Genomic DNA, 17,564 nt, shown 5'->3' on the forward strand with positions numbered 1-17,564 from the left:
AAAATGAATTTGTAAATCTCTGGCTACGATGACTTTGCAAATATTTCACAAATAATTCTTGAAAATTCACACATTTTCACGAATGTTCTCAAAATATTTGCAAATATGAAAAAAAATTAAAGAAAAACCACAGACTCATTCATACACTAATTAATTCACTCATAAGCACTCAGAGACTCAGGAGCCCACTCTCACACCCATTCAGACACTCACAGACCCACTTTCAGATCCACTGACAGAGCCAGGCCCTGTGGCCAACTTGTGCTGCGCAAGGCCGAAAGCTGTGTGAGGCATGGAGTTGGGTGGTTATAAGGGGTTGGCTGCAGGCCAGGCCTTGCAACCAACCCCGCTTCAGCCGTGCACGTCGGGGGTTGCAATAATCTATAGTAATTAAAATTACTTTATGTTAAAAAACCTTAGAAATTCACTGATAAAACCAGAGGTTACAGAGACGTTATAGTTAGGTTCTGAGTTTACTCGTACAAAACCATACGAATTCAGCAGTTATAGTTAGTGTTTTTTCAAGTAACTAATACTCACGCCCTTAGGTAACTATAACTCGCGCCTTCGCCATGCACAGCTAATTACTCCACATATTATATCATTTATAAGATCTTGTATGGCATCTTTGAAATTATCACAAATTAATAATAAGAAAACTGTGCATGGCAAGGACATGGATTATAGTTGCCTTAGGGCGCTAGTTATAGTGACTTTAAAGAAATCTAACTATAACTGCTGAATTTCTATGGTTTTGTAATAGTAAATTAAGAACCCAACTATAACGTCCCTGTAACCTTTGTTTTTTCAAAGAATATATATATATATATATATATATAAATCATCAGGCTACATATATGTGGAGAAAACTATGGTAAGCCAAAACGCATCTATTACTTAATATATTTGTGTAGTCAATGCTCAAAATGCAATATTTTTTATCACCATATCTTTCTGTATATTCTGTTAGTATATGTTCTCGGGTTGTTGATATGTGACCAATTATGAAGAAACATCAATCTCAAACAGTGCCATAACTGCTTCTGCAAACATATATTTTGTTCATTTTTGATTATTTGTGAAAGAAAATCAAATAATTTGAAGAAGAAAAGCAGATTCCAACAGGATAGTCTGTATAACCTTTTTTTATAACTGCATGTGTATGTAATGTTCAGTGATTTATGTCATGGTTATTTTCATTGATACATGTATGCCTATGGTAGCATTCCTGTGACTTATCACATACTGCATACCCTTCACCCAGGCATTTTCTGTGCTTTCTGTCTCCAACTGTACCCTTCATTGTGAACTTGATTCTGAGTTCAGCCTCGTGGTTGATATTGCAGGGGTTGAAGAAACCTCTTGGGTTTTCAATGTGAGGGATTTAAACACCAGGATCAGAATACTGGGAGAAGAAAGATACCCAGAGAAGATCGTAAGATTGTCTAGTGAATTGACAATGGAACTCCTATACTAAAAGTGAAACAGGTGAAGAAAGGCCTAAATCTTTTAAACTCTTATTTTCAACAGCCAAACTGATAGACACATCTTCTGACAAGGCATTTGAGGAACAAGATGCCTTTGCAGAGGACATGCCTCTATTTGAAAAACCCATTCTTGTCTATGGGCCGTCATTCTGAGTAGAGGAAAAAAAACATTCTTGACTAAAGTGAGCTACAAAAATCAGATAACCTTTTCCTTATAAAAATGAACAAGTAACTTGGCCATCAGTGGAAATGGGGGAAATGTGCAACGGAGGAAGTAAGGCCACTGAAATGTTACAGCAGTCATCACATTACCCTTTTGTTGGTTATCTGGATAGGAATTTTGCAAGAAGAGCATTTTGAGTGGAAACGTGTCTGCCTGATGGGTCCCAAGCATTTTTAGTTTTTAGCTTTACCAATTCTTTCCATTTGGAGTTTCTGTTTTCTCTTAGGATTTTGATCTTTATGGCTGAGTAAGTCATGCACTTTGATGTAATACTTTAAAACATATGCTTTCTATCCTAAGTATGCTGTGGTGAGGTGTGTGTCTTTTTGTACTCCTATTTAGCCTTTGCTGCTGAGTATAGGAAAATCTTTAGAGGAGCCACACTAGCTTTTAGGAAAGTCCGCAACTAGAAGCTTTCCTTAGCCAATCCCCATTTATCTCTAGATTGAACTATCAGGTCATTTTCCCAGTAGAGTTATTTGAGATTGTGAATGATACTCAGTTGCCAATGAGCATTTTCTGTTATATTGTGAGTGGTTTTCTACAGCTAGTTTGCTGTCAACTATAAAAACAAGAGACTTCGCTTTGCTAGAGATAACTGGTTTTATTCCTAATAGGTTAGGTTGTCACTCAGTTTGATTAAAAAAACAGCCAATTTTAGGAAGTATGTGGATTGGTTAGACCAAGATACTTACAGCTCTTTGTATAGATCTATTGTGTACTGTTCAGATTTCATTTTTAAATACAGCTGAGTGTTATCAGCATATTGATGCTTATTTAGGCCTATTTCCCCGATCATTGCATTAACTGGTTGGTCACACAAGTTGAAAAGTGATGAATTGGAAAAGATTAATGTGGTACTCCACACAGTAACATTGAAAGTTCTGATGATCAGATAGGATCTGCACTTCCAATGTTAATGATTTTTAGAGAATGCCTCAAATTACCATCCCTTTTCGGGGTTCTAAGGAGGGTGTAATTGGCAGCAGTGTCAAAATCTGCTGTGAGGTTGAGAAAGATGTGGGGGAGATTCTTCTCTTTCTGAGATCTTTAGGGTGTCATCAACTGCCAATACATTTCATAACTGAATCCATTTCTGAAATGAATCAAATCTAGCAGATTTCAACTGTTAGCTGACTGTGCTCTTGATGGTCTTAATCAGTCTAAAACTCATGAGTTCTTCTATCTCTGCAGAGGGCATTTTTATTAGGGGTCTGATTTTGCCTTTTTAGGCAGCAAGGGAATCTTCCATCATGGGGTATTTAATGAATTTGACTCAACATGGAAAGATGTGAAATGCCAAGTCAAGTATAACTTTATTTGCTGCATTTCTGCAACATAAAAGCATACAAGTAAGCAAGACAAACACAGTGCAAACAAGAAAATAATTAACAAACCCACCAAAGAAATATAGTAAACCAACTGTTCAAATTATCATTAAGCGAAATACAGGTGGTCTCAAATTATTGCACTTTTTCTTAGTTTAACTATTTGATGTGAGATGCCATTTTTGGGTTAAAGAGGAGGGAGATCAGGTCTTCATTGTAAGATGAGGATCATGGAGTTTTATGGCAATTTTTAGAGCGTTGTCTAGGATGGGTTCAAATGAGTCCCATTTGGCTAAAATTGCAGCTCTATTTTGAAGGAGTGAAATCTGATGTCAACAAAAAGCTGTTTCTTACCTTCTGCATTTTTGAAGAATTTTGTGACTTGTATTTACATGAAGAAATGTCTAGTTTAGTGGAAGGTGCTTCAGGGATTTTAAATCATTTCAAATAGTTTATTTAGGTCTGTATTTCTCTAAGTTAAGTTATTGTATGAAAATGGACAATTTAGGGTCTTATTTATAGTTTGGTGGAGAGTTTACTCTGTTACAAACGTGACGGCTATCCCGTCTAACGTATTTCAATTTCCATAGGCTATAATGGAATTGTAATACAGGGGACGGGATATCTGTCAAGTTTGTGACAGAGTAACCCTCTCTGCCAAACTCTAAATCAGGCCCTTAATTCAAAGTATATTGTTTTCTGTAAGTTTTCCTGATTGATGTTAGGGCTTTTAATTGGAACTAAAATGTTTTTGTCTATATCCCTTCCATTAATTAATTGATTTCATGTCTCCATTTCACTTTTGAAGGTTCTTAGAGGGACATGGTAGTGTTGTTGACTTGTATTGCTATGAGATTTACATCTTTCTTTCTGGTTGTGAATAATTGTGTTGCAGTGTTCATCCCCATTGCTTTTAAGTCAATCGCCAAGGGACATCTGGCTTGTTCTTTTATTGTTGTATTGAAGAAAGGTGTGCTGAATGGAATTTTTAGATGGTTAGTCTACTCAGTTGAGATAGGGTATTTTAATCATTATTTTGTCTTCTTTAATGAAGAACAAATCAAGAGTGGACCGTTTGCTAAGTATGACTTTGACATTACTTTATTAAAAGTTGAAAACAAAACATTTACTGACAGAGTTAGCTCTATTTTCCCAGTGAACATTCAAATCTACTAAAATCATGATTCTGGGGTGTGCTAACTTCTTTGAGAGTGTCCATCATCATAGAAGTTCTTCTTGCGAGTTTGGTAAATATTATTGCAGAAAATCGATGTTTCCTTCAGTGCTCAAATTTTGTTTCAAGGCACTGACTGTTGGAAGTTGAGCTCATTTAGGATTTTGATGTTCAGAGAGTCTTCATATATTTGGGCTACCACCCCTTTTTTGTTCTGTTTGACCATGAGAAGGAGTAAGGGCCTGATTAGGAGTTTGGCAGATGGGAAGACCTGTCTGTCGAACTTCCAACATGAGGTTGCCGCCACACTGGCTACCTCCCCGCCGGACCCATTAAGACTTTCCCGCTAGGCTGACTGGTGGAAACTGAGGTTTCCGCCAGCCAGCCTAGCGAGAAAGTGGCGGCCTCATTGTCTTCAGCTCGTAACCGAGCTGGCTGCAATGCTGCCAAACACTGGGTGCACCAGCACCCTCGCAATGTTCACTGTCAGTACAGCAGCGAGTGTGCTGGGCAGGGAGACCCCTGCACTGCCCATGCCAAGTGCATGGTCAGTGCAGGGGCCCCCCTGTGGCCCCTTGCACCTGTTCTCTGGCAGCCTTGTCATGTTGTAAAACTGCCATGAAAAGGTTGGCGCAAAACCAGGCCTTAATCAGCATGGCGGTGCTGCATGCCACCGTCAGCCCGTCGGGATCACTGATCTTGGCAGAGACGGCGGTCTTAATGTGGCGGTCGGAGCACCACAGCAGTGGTCCTGACTGCCACGGTGAGGCTGGAGTTCTTAAGACTGCCAGCCTAGTAATGAGGCCCTAAGTATCTTTGTGGAGCAGGTGGGTACTCAGTGGGTATTACTGGGTGTTAAGACATCCCTCCATAAGGAATGAAACATTCAGTTCAGGGAAATCAAGCGTGTCTCATATTCTGTTTTATGTTCTTTGGCCAATCTGCAGTAAACAATAACCGTTTGATGTGTTCTTGTTGCAGCCTCAGTTGGTTGGATATTTATCTTTATGAGACTATTGTAGCTCTGGTTCATAAATGCAGGGAGGCATTTTTGATTCTTATTTGTGATCGTAGCGTATAGACCTATTTATCTGCACCTGAGTGGGAGGACCCCAGCTTTGAAAATCTCTCTCATCTGTCATGACTGCAACTTATGATTTCTCCTGATAGTAAATAGTGTTAGTGAGCAGTACTTGGGTGCATGAAAGAGGGGTTATCCATAGTTGCAGGATCATCCCATGTTTCATAGCCCTTAAAATTGATGCTGCCTCATTGGGTTCAGTTATAGTTAGAGCTTTGTACTTTAACTTCCATACAGGCGTACCTGAGCTGCTCTTTCCTTTTCCCTTTCACTGCTGAAATACCTGTAGACTGAAATATATCTGCCTGATTTTAAATCACATAAATCTGAATGAATCGAAAGGGAAGGATCGATTGAGTTCACTTTCCCTAGATCAAGCGATTGTGAGCATTTCAGCCTGTGGTTTGAGAGAACTGACACCTGAGCACAATTTTGTGGCCAAGAACCTAAACATCTACAGAGAGGAATGGGCTACCTGCCCATACCCCACATCCGTTGTCTATTTTCCGTAAGTAACTAGGACTCATCAATAGCCCCTGAGGTGACAGAGGATGTCAAGCTCAAGTCATCAAAATAAATGTGACAGCTCAGCTGGAAGCTAGATACCACGAATGTGTGTCGCGCCTTAGGGAAGTGCACTTTAAAATAATTATTTCCCTTCCAATGTTGGAATCCAACTTTGTAGATGAGTGACCCTTTACCGTTGGTATTGAATATTAGCTGCATAGGTTTGCATATATAGAGGTTCACCTTTTGACTTGGAATAGCTCTGTTCACCTGTGCAGAGGAAGGCAGAGAGCAGGCTCACAGAACAGAATCACACTGCAAGGGTGAAGTGGCTCCTCTGCAGCTGAACTTATACATGTCCCACTGTGATCTGCCAGTTAGTGACTGAGTGGTGCACAGAACTTTGGAGTTTAATGGTTACCTGACCATAAAAATTCCATTGTGCTTAGCCTGCTTACAAATGGAAGGTCGGGCCAGGGCAGAAAATAGGCATGGGCACCAAAATACAAGTGGCCCCCATTAGCAAACAAGAAAGCTAAAAAATGGCCCACATTTGCAAATCAGGCCTGTTTTGAAATTGTAAAGGGTGCAAGGATATTTTCCACTGTATTGTAGGCTGCATGCACTTATGTTTGCTGCAGGCAATGTTTGTTGCATTATCAGGGAAATCAACAGTAAAAACCGGACTACCTGGCCATAAATAGGCCGACAACCTACTAAAAAACTTGCCCACATGCTGATCTGTCAGGCCAGCCTAGCAGGCACTGCCTGATTGCTCTATAGCCCATTCTGATCCTGACAAATGGCACTCATGCATGTAACTAGCACGAGACAGATATAGATACGACAGTAGATGAAACAAAGGCCCAAGTGTATTTCATTTTCATTAACCACAGCGTAGCATTAAAAAAACAATTTTGTGCTGCAGTGCATTGCACCAAAGGGAAAGCACAGTGGGGAGCTATATCGCCTAAGATTGGTTACTGCTGGTGTCATCACCTGTGCCGCCACACAAACAGGCTACCTTGCACCAGGCACAGCCCTGCACAATGGCGCCTAGGCCAAGCAGAAAGTACAGTGATGCCTAGAGAGGAAAGATGAATGTGCAAAAAACCTATTGCAGGACAATGGGATGAGTTAATTCAATTAGATAAGGAAAGTGTTGAAAATGATGATAGACCACCCTAGATCATGGACATACCAACACATACAAACTTAAACTAACTGCACAAGTAAATAGCCAGACAAACCTACACGAGCTGCCAACTACTGATCTGAAGACATCCATGGCACACAAAAAGAAAGAATATAACACTTGGCCCAGGGGAAACAGAAATAAGTAGCGAGAAATGGCTATCTATCTGCCTGTCTATCTGGCACCCAAAACTTCCATGCTGTATGTGTGTAATAAATTCATTTACCTAGGGTAGGTCGCTGCCCCGCCGCTGCAGCTCCACCTGCCCAGGCCCTTGCCACCTCTTGTAGGCCGTAGGTGCTCCTTTGCACTCTCTCTTGTCCTTTCCTTGTTTTTCTCCTCTCCGCTTGGCTCTCCCCCCTCCCCTCTCCTTTCTACTTCTTTGCGCTCTCTCCTGTCCTTTCCTCGTTTTCTCCTCTCCGCTTGGCTCTCCCCTCTCCTTTCCTCTTCTTTGCGCTCTCTCTTGTCCTTTCCTCGTTCTTCTCCTTTCCGCTTGCTCTCCCCTCGTGTACTTCTTTGCGCTCTCTCTTTTGCTTTCCTCGTTTTCTCCTCTCCGCTTGGCTCTCCCCTTTCCCCTTGTGTACTTCTTTGTGCTCTCTCTTGTCCTTTCCTCGTTTTCTCCTCTCCGCTTGGCTCTCCCCTCTCCTTTCTACTTCTTTGCACTCTCTCTTGTCCTTTCCTCGTTCTTTTCCTTTCCGCTTGCTCTCCCCTCGTGTACTTCTTTGCGCTCTCTCTTGTCCTTTCCTCGTTTTTTCCTCTCCGCTTGGCTGTCCCCTCTCCCCTTGTGTACTTCTTTGCACTCTCTCTTGTCCTTTCCTCGTTTTTTCCTCTCCGCTTGGCTGTCCCCTCTCCCCTTGTGTACTTCTTTGCGCTCTCTCTTGTCCTTTCCTCGTTTTCTCCTCTCCGCTTGGCTCTCCCTTTTCCCCTTGTGTACTTCTTTGTGCTCTCTCTTGTCCTTTCCTCGTTTTCTCCTCTCCGCTTGGCTCTCCCCTCTCCTTTCTACTTCTTTGCACTCTCTCTTGTCATTTCCTCGTTCTTTTCCTTTCCGCTTGCTCTCCCCTCGTGTACTTCTTTGCGCTCTCTCTTGTCCTTTCCTCGTTTTTTCCTCTCCGCTTGGCTGTCCCCTCTCCCCTTGTGTACTTCTTTGCGCTCTCTCTTGTACTTTCCTCGTTTTTCTCCTCTCCGCTTGGCTCTCCCCTCTCCCCTTGTGTACTTTGTGCTCTCTCTTGTCCTTTCCTCATTTTTCTCCTCTCCGCTTGGCTCTCCCCCCTCCCCTCTCCTTTCTACTTCTTTGAACTCTCTCATGTCCTTTCCTCGTTCTTCTCCTTTCCGCTTGCTCGCCCCTCGTTGCGCTCTCTCTTGTCCTTTCCTCGTTTTTTCCTCTCCGCTTGGCTCTCCCCTCGTGTACTTCTTTGCGCTCTCTTTTGTACTTTCCTCGTTCTTCTCCTTTCCGCTTGCTCTCCCCTCGTTGCGCTCTCTCTTGTCCTTTCCTCGTTTTTTCCTCTCCGCTTGGCTCTCCCCTCTCCCCTCGTGTACTTCTTTGCGGTCTCTCTTGTACTTTCCTCGTTTTTCTCCTCTCCGCTTGGCTCTCCCCTCTCCCCTTGTGTACTTCTTTGCGCTCTCTCTTGTCCTTTCCTCGTTTTCTCCTCTCCCCTTGGCTCTACCCTCTCCTTTCTACTTCTTTGCACTCTCTCTCTTGTCTTTTCCTCATTCTTCTCCTTTCCGCTTGCTCTCCCCTCATGTACTTCTTTGCACTCTCTCTTGTCCTTTCCTCGTTTTTTCCTCTCCGCTTGGCTCTCCCCTCTCCCCTCGTGTACTTCTTTGTGCTCTCTCATGTACTTTCCTCGTTTTTCTCCTCTCCGCTTGGCTCTCCCCTCTCCCCTTGTGTACTTCTTTGTGCTCTCTCTTGTCCTTTCCTCGTTTTTCTCCTCTCCTCTTGGCTCTCCCCTTGTGAATTTCCCCCTCTACACTCTGCCACTGCGCTTTCTACTCCTGTGTATCTCGCCCCTCTATTTTTCCACTGCGCTTTTTTTCCCCCTCTGACTCTTTCCACTTTGTGATTTTTCCTGCCATCCTCGCCTCTCTTCAGTGAATTTCCTCTTTTCTTCCCACTTTTTCTCTCTTTTTTTCTGCCTCCCCGCCTCCTGCTCTCTGCTTTCCCGCCGCTGCCACCCGTGCTGCCCGCCCCCCTGCTCCCATTCGTCGCCCTCCCTCCCGCCTCCCACCCCCCAGCTGACCCCTCCTCCCCCCCTCTTATGGCGGCGGCTGCTTGGCAGAGACAGCGACCCTTGACCCTGGGGTAGGTCGCTCCCCCGCCACTGCAGCTCCACCTGCCCAGGCCCCTGCCACCTCTTGTAGGCCGTGGGTGCTTCTTTGCGCTCTCTCTTGTCCTTTCCTCGTTTTTCTGCTCTCCGCTTGGCTCTCCCCCCTCCCCTCTCCTTTCTACTTCTTTGCGCTCTCTCTTGTCCTTTCCTCGTTTTCTCCTCTCCGCTTGGCTCTCCCCCATCCTCTCTCCTTTCTACTTCTTTGCGCTCTCTCTTGTCCTTTCCTTGTTCTTCTCCTTTCCGCTTGCTCTCACCTCGTGTACTTCTTTGCACTCTCTCTTGTCCTTTCCTCATTTTCTCCTCTCTGCTTGGCTCTCCCCTCTCCCCTCGTGTACTTCTTTGCGCTCTCTCTTGTCCTTTCCTTGTTTTCTCCACTCCGCTTGGCTCTCCCCTCGTGAATTTCCCCCTCTACACTCTGCCACTGCGCTTTCTACTCCTGTGTATTTCGCCCCTCTATTTTTCCACTGCGCTTTTTTCCCCTCTGACTCTTTCCACTTTGTGATTTTTCCTGCCATCCTCGCCTGTCTTCAGTGAATTTCCTCTTTTCTTCCCACTTTTTCTCTCTTTTTTCTGCCTCTCCCCCCCCGCTCTCTGCTTTCCCGCCGCTGCCACCCGTGCGGCCCGGCGCTCCCTGCTCCCATTCTTCAACCATCCCTCCCGCCTCCCGCCCCCCAGCTGCCCCCTTTTCCCCCCCTTCCCTCTTATGACGGCCGATATGCGGCCGCGCAGCTGGCGCGCCAAAGGCATGCCAAAGTCAAGCCCGTCTGCGCCCATCCGCGTCTGGACCACACCCAGCACCAGAACCCCTGGCCCCCAGCGCTCCCAAAACCCCCAGCACAGCTACGACACCGCCTCCCTCCACGCACTGAACCCAGGACGTACCACCACCTGCTACCAAGCCAGCCCGAAACGCACACATGGACCCTTTGCCTGTCAAACCTGCAAGCATACCTTCCACCGCTACTGCATTCCGCTCACCAGCCCACGCTCCAACAACCACCTCAAATGCATCCTCATCAACGCACGCTCCGTCCACAAGCACGCCATTGAACTATGGGACCTCCTGGACTCTACCGCACCGGACGTCGCCTTCATCACTGAGACCTGGATGAACGCTTCATCGGCCCCCAACATCGCCCTAGCCATCCCCGACGGCTACAAGATCACCAGGAAAGACCGCACCAACCAAGTCGGAGGAGGAATCGCCATCATATACAAGAGCTCCATCAACATCACTACCTCCACCAAAGACACCCTCCCCGCCGCTGAACACATGCACTTCCAGATCCACACCGACCCCAGGACCACCCTCAGAGGAACTCTCGTCTACAGGCCCCCTGGACCACGTGCCCTATTCAGCGAATCCATCACAGACTTCATCTCCCCACACGCCATAGCCTCGCCAGACTACATCCTCCTCGGAGACCTGAACTTCCACCTGGAGCAGAACAACGACACCAACACCACCACTCTGCTCGACAACCTCGACAACCTCGGTCTCAAGCAACTGGTGAACACGCCCACCCACACTGCTGGATACACTCTCGACCCCATCTTCTCCGCCAGCAACCACGTATCCTTCAGCCACTCTACCGAGATACACTGGACCGACCACAGATGTGTCCACTTCACCTTCAGACGCAAGACTCACCACCTGCGCACACAACCTATCACCCGCAGACCCTGGAACAAAATCTCCACAGAACAGCTACTCTCCACCCTCAACCACAACCAACCTGCCATCACCTCCGACACCAACAACGCAGCCCTCAGCCTCACACAATGGATCACCAACTGCGCTGACAACCTCGCCCCCCTCAGATGCCTCCCAAGTCAGACCAACGGCAGAAAACCCCACTGGTTCACAGACGCCCTCAAAGACTCCAAGAGAACCTGCTGCACCCTAGAAAAAACCTGGTGCAAAGAACACACTGCCGAAAATATGTCAGCCCTCAAAAACGCCACCCGCGAACACCACCAACTGATCCGCTCCACCAAAAGAGCATCCTTCAAAGAGAGACTGGACAAGAACACCCACAACAGCAAAGAACTCTTCAACATCGTCAAAGAGCTCTCCAATCCCAACGCCAGCTCCAACTCCATCATGCCCTCACAAGAACTCTGCAACTCCCTCGCTACCTTCTTCCATCGAAAGATCACCGACCTACACAACAGCTTCGGTCCACAGATCCCGCCAACCACCATGGAACACACAGCCCCAGCCGTCACCCTCAACGCCTGGACACCCATCAGCGCCGAAGAGACCAAAACTACCATGAACACCATCCACTCCGGTGCCCCCTCGGACCCCTGCCCACACTACATCTTCAACAAAGCGGACACCAGCATCGCCCCCTATCTCCAGACCATCATCAACAGCTCGTTTGCATCTGCCACCTTCCCCGAGAGCTGGAAACACGCGGAAGTCAACGCTCTCCTGAAAAAACCTACAGCGGACCCCAACGACCTGACGAACTTCCGCCCCATCTCGCTCCTCCCCTTCCCGGCCAAAGTCATCGAGAAGACCGTCAACAAACAACTGACCTACTTCCTCGAAGGCAACAACCTGCTCGACCCCTCCTAGTCCGGTTTTCAGACCAACCACAGCACGGAAACCGCCCTCATCACAGTCACCGACGACATCCGAACCCTACTGGACAACGGAGAAACAACCGCCCTCATCCTCCTCGATCTCTCAGCTGCTTTCGACAATGTCTGCTACTGCACCCTAATAACCCGCCTCCGCTCCACCGGTATCTTAGGACTGGCCCTGGACTGGATCGTCTCCTTCCTCTTGGACCGCTCTCAAAGAGTCTACCTCCCGCCTTTCCGCTCGGAACCCACTGAGATCATCTGCGGCGTCCCACAAGGCTCCTCGCTCAGCCCTACTCTCTTCAATGTCTACAGGAGCCCCCTCGCCGACATCGCACGCAAACACAACATCAACATCATCTCCTACGCCGACGACACCCAGCTGATACTCTCCCTCACCAAAGACCCAGCCACCGCCAATACCAACCTGCATGATGGAGTGAAAGACGTTGCAGAATGGATGAAACTCAGCCACCTGAAGCTGAACTCAGACAAGACGGAAGTCCTAATCCTCGGAAACTCCCCGTCCGCCTGGGACGATTCCTGGTGGCCCACGGCCCTGGGCACCGCACCAACCCCCTCAGACCACGCACGCAACCTCGGATTCATACTGGACCCCCTTCTCACCATGACCAAGCAAGTCAACGCCGTCTTGTCTTCCTGCTTCCTCACACTTCGCATGCTCCGAAAGATCTTCCGCTGGATCCCCGGCGACACCAGAAGAACTGTGACCCACGCCCTCGTCACAAGCCGCCTGGACTATGGAAACACCCTATACGCAGGAACCACCGCAAAACTTCAGAAACGTCTTCGGCGCATACAAAATGCCTCGGCACGCCTCATTCTTGACGTACCCCGCCACAGCCACATCTCCGCCCACCTGAGACACCTGCACTGGCTACCCATCAACAAACGGATCACCTTCAGCCTCCTCACACACGCACACAAAGCCCTCCACAACAAGGGACCCGAATACCTCAACCGTCGCCTCACCTTCTACACACCCACCCGTCAACTTCGCTCCACCAGCCTCGCTCTCGCCGCCGTCCCTCGCATCCGCCGAACCAACGCAGGGGGAAATCCTTCTCCTACCTGGCGGCCAAGACGTGGAATTCCCTCCCCGCCCACCTCAGGACCACCCAGGACCACCTCGCCTTCCGGAGGCATCTCAAGACCTGGCTTTTCGAGCAGCAGTGACCCCCCCCCCAGCGCCTTGAGACCCTCACGGGTGAGTAGCGCGCTGTATAAATACCTTGATTGATTGATTGATTGATGTAAGAATACAGCCATCATTAGAAGTGGTAATAGGCAGTAGATGCATACTCATATGACTACATAATCATTAGGGCTTTCAGCATTAACTAATTAACAGAGAATATTCTCCAGGGGAACCAAAAAAATGTTTTCAGGAAGAGGGGTTAGAGAATACAACAATATGCCTAAAAATGCAACAAGGACTGTTGACCAATGTACAACAAATGTATAACTACAGAACTGCTACAAATGTCACTCAAGATCCACAATATCATTGTATGAGGGCAGGAATAAGAATTATTGATGAGCCTCACCTCATAAATATGCATGAAGTAGGTGACAAATAATGACCCACTGCGCTTGACTACATATGCATACATGGTGGCCTGCTGGGTTCAACAGACCACCAAATCTGTGATTGCTTGTAAATAAGACAATTGAGTTATTCTTAAAGAAAAATAGGTATGCGTTTTAAAAAAAATACACAAATGTTTTTAGGAGTAGGCAGTGGTCAAGGGGAGCACTGCCTGCTCCGAGAAAAACTTTTTTCTGAACATTCATAAAGGGCAAGGGGACCCCTTTCTGTTTGCAAATGGCTTATCACTTCCTTTGAGGAGGAAGCAAAATATTGTTTTGCAACAGGGTTTTAGTGGCAAAACATTGACACCTACCTTAAGGAATCAGTATTTAGTACCCCCAGTTGGACCTGTCCCTTTTTGCAGGGTCACCCACAAACTTTTTGCCTTCCTCCGCCTATTTTTCTGACATCTTTTTGCTGGCTCTAGGACTCTGGGCACTTTATCACTGCTGGTCAGTGCATATGCTGTCCTTCCTAAACTTAGTGTGATTGGTTTACACCTGATTAGCATATTTAGTTTACCTGTAAGTCCATGTACAGTGGTATCCTTTATACCCAGGGCCTGTAAACTAAATGCTACTAGTGTGCCTGCAGCACAGTTTGCGCCACCCACAGAAGTAGTCTTGCAAACCTGTCTCAGACCTGCTACTGCAGGGCCTGCTTGCACAATTTACTGCCACATGGATCTGGCATCTAAATTTACTTGCAAGGCCTGGAACTTCCCATGTATTACATATAAGTCACCCCTAAGGTAGGCCTTGGCTATGCCTATGGACAGGGTGCTGTGTGGGTAAGAGGTAGGACATGTGCCCTGTTGTGTGGCCTGTCCTAGTAGTGAAAAACATCCTTTATGGTTTCTCACTGCTATGAGTGCTGCCTGTCTCATAGGCGTGCATTGTAAATGCCCTTTCCTATGGCTAAGTGGTATTTTCTGATCTATGAGGGGTGGAGTGGGCATGTTTGTTATGGTTGGAATGATAGTGAAAAATGTGTCTTACTGATGTAGGTGGATTTTTTCATTACCATTGTAGAAATGCCACTTTTAGAAAGTGAGCATTTATCTGTGCTTATTACTCTGGTGGTTTTGCAGCTTGGCTCCAATCCATGTCTAGGGTAGAGTGACAGCTGGGCTTTATGCATACCCTCCAGACAGCATCACAGAGAGGGTGGAAGTGTGATAGGAGTACATCTGCATACTGAGTGGTGTTCCTGTGCGGGAGAGGTAGAGGCAGGGCACAATTACATTTTTATAGGCTGTATCCTGCCCTGACACAAAAGGCTTATTTACCCTCCTACTGATGTCTGGAGCCAGTGTGGAGGAGAAGGGGCATTCCTGGAACTGGTTAGAGCAGGTTGGAACCTTTTCCCTACTTCTGGAAGCTGAGCAAACTGTAAAGTATAGGGGTTGTTCTCCATGTTATAAAAAGAGACAGGACTCTGGATGGACTGAACACCAGATGCTGCTGCAAAGACTCACCAGGAACCACCACTGCAACTGCCCTGCTGATGTGCTGACCGGTGGCCTGCTTGGTCACAAAAAGGACTGCCACCTTGTGCTCAGGACCTTTGTGCTGGCCCGCCTCCACCCTGCTTTGATGCCCACAGTATACTCCAGGGACTGGGTGGTGTGCCTCCTTTCCCCCTGCATTTATGGTTATCTAATGTGAGGTGAGCGCTATTTTGGGATCTGCTTGGAAGGCAGTTTTGTTCCCCCCTGGTGCCTTCTGTGTGCTTATCTGTTGTGGAGCACTCCCACTTTGGCCCAGTGATTGTTACTGCCAGTGTGTGTGTTTGGGGGGGGGGGGGGGGGCGTGCTTTGACTAGCCTTGGATGCAAAAACAACAGATGATGGATGGAATGCAGAACAAATCAAACATTCACCCCAGTCACAGATCTGGGTTTAATCCATCAGTTTTTTTGCTTACCATGCCATTCCAGTTTAGACCGAGCCATATGTAAATTAGTCTTGACCCTGATTCCCATGGGAACAGTCCAGCCCGAACTTCCAGGCCAGGTCTTCCCTGGACCAGAAACAAGCATCCTGGGACCGGTTTTAGGGTATCACCCTTCATCAGCCAGGCTAGCTTGAATCTGGTGGCATAGCAAGCACGGGACCCACGTCTGGGCATTTGGTCTTGATTCCCTCCATCATCTGTTCTTTTTGCATTTGTCACCCCAATTGAGAAGGGTATGCCCAGACGTGGGTCCCATGCTCACTGCGCCACTGGTTTCAACCTAGCCTAGCTGATGAAGGGTGATACCCTCAAACCGGTCCTAGGATGCTTGTTTCCAATCCAGGGAGGACCTGGCTTGGCAGTTCGGGCTGGACTGTTTCCATGAGGAACAGGGTCAAGACTGATTTGCATATGGCTGGGTCCAACCTAGGGTGGCGTGGTGAGCAAAAAAACGATGGATTAAACCCAGATCTTTGTGACTGGGGGTGAATATTTGATTTGCTCTGCATTCCGTCCATCATCTGTTCTTTTTGCATTTGTCGCCCCAAGTGGGAAGGGTATGCCCAGACGTGGGTCCCATGCTCACTGCACCACTGGATTCAAGCTAGCCTAGCTGATGAAGGGTGAAACCATGAAACCGGTCCTAGGATGCTTGTTTCTGGTCCAGGGAGGACCTGGCTTGGCAGTTCGGGTTGGACTGTTTCCATGAGGAATATGGTCAAGACTGATTTACATATGGCTGGGTCCAACCTGGGGTGGCGTGGTGAGCAAAAAAACGATGGATTACACCCAGATCTTTGTGACTGGGGGTGAATATTTGATTTGCTTTGCATTCAGTCCATCATCTGTTCTTTTTGCATTTGTTGCCCCAAGTGGGAAGGGTATGCTCAGACGTGGGTCACATGCTCACTGCACCACTGGATTCAAGCTAGCCTAGCTGATGAAGGGTGATACCCTGAAACCGGTCCTAGACTGCTTGTTTTCGATCCAGGGAGGACCTGGCTTGGCAGTTCGGGCTGGACTGTTTCCATGAGGAACAGGGTCAAGACTGATTTGCATATGGCTGGGTCCAACCTGGGGTGGCGTGATGAGCAAAAAAACGATGGATTAAACCCAGATCTTTGTGACTGGGGGTGAATGTTTGATTTGCTTTGCATTCCGTCCATCATCTGTTCTTTTTGCATTTGACTAGCCTTGGGGCAGGGTGGGCACAGTGATTCTGTGCGCCCCCAAGCCGGTGAAAGGACAAAAGCATGGCAGCAATCCCTGACTGGGTGGGGAAAGCGTGGATGGAGATCACTCCCCTTGGTGCCCCCGGAGGACCGGCAGCCACCTACGGCCAGAGACAGAGCCACAAGGACGACCAAGCTCTGCTCAGCTGCCCCTTGTGCCTGTGTTTGGGTGGAGACACCACCAAGGCCCAGGTGGTCGGAATCAGGCCCGGTGAGGCCAGCTCTGCCGCAGAGGAATATTATGCCCCTCCCTCCGCAAGTGAAGGGGATCGCAGGAGCATTATGGAGAGTGGAGAGAGTTCCCCATTGCCTTCCAATGTTCTGGCATCCCGGGGAGGTCGTCCTGCTGAACCCTGCACAGGGAGCCCCCCTTTTTTCCTTCTGGTGGCATCTCTTCGGGGGCAGTGCATTACAGCTAGCAAGACAGTGAGTAAACCTTGATGGAGATCCCGTGCTTGCCCAGCCTTCTTTTGATTACCTAATTCACAATAATGGGAGCGCAGGAGCTCCAGGTCTCATCATGGTGGGCTGTGACTCGCCGTATCATTTATAAAACAAGTGCAGGAGTGCTGTGAGCCTCATATCGAAGGTCTTGTTGGTGATTTTTGCCGTAATTGCCTTTCACCATTATATTTCTCCCTCCATCATGTATGTTGCATTCTTCATGACCTTATTATGGTAGATGTTGTGCTGGCCATGTTGAGAGTGACAAGCATATTGTCAGGGTCTGTCTGATGTGTAGTGAGAGGGTAATTTTTGCATGATGTGCACTGTGAGAGTATTTCTTTTTAGTTGCACTCATGATGATGATGGTTTGACAGTTGCCTGCTTGGCAAAGTATTGCTGTTTTATGT

At 47.4% G+C, this 17,564-nt stretch overlaps 1 protein-coding gene across 1 annotated transcript in view; it reads left to right on the plus strand.

Moving 5' to 3' along the window:
- LOC138250329 (arylsulfatase D-like) overlaps nucleotides 1-17,564 on the plus strand; it is a 951,998-nt gene that overhangs the window by 490,990 nt on the left and 443,444 nt on the right. The window lies entirely within an intron of this gene.

Source organism: Pleurodeles waltl, chromosome 8 (genome assembly GCF_031143425.1).
Source record: "Pleurodeles waltl isolate 20211129_DDA chromosome 8, aPleWal1.hap1.20221129, whole genome shotgun sequence".
Lineage (NCBI taxonomy): Eukaryota > Metazoa > Chordata > Amphibia > Caudata > Salamandridae > Pleurodeles > Pleurodeles waltl.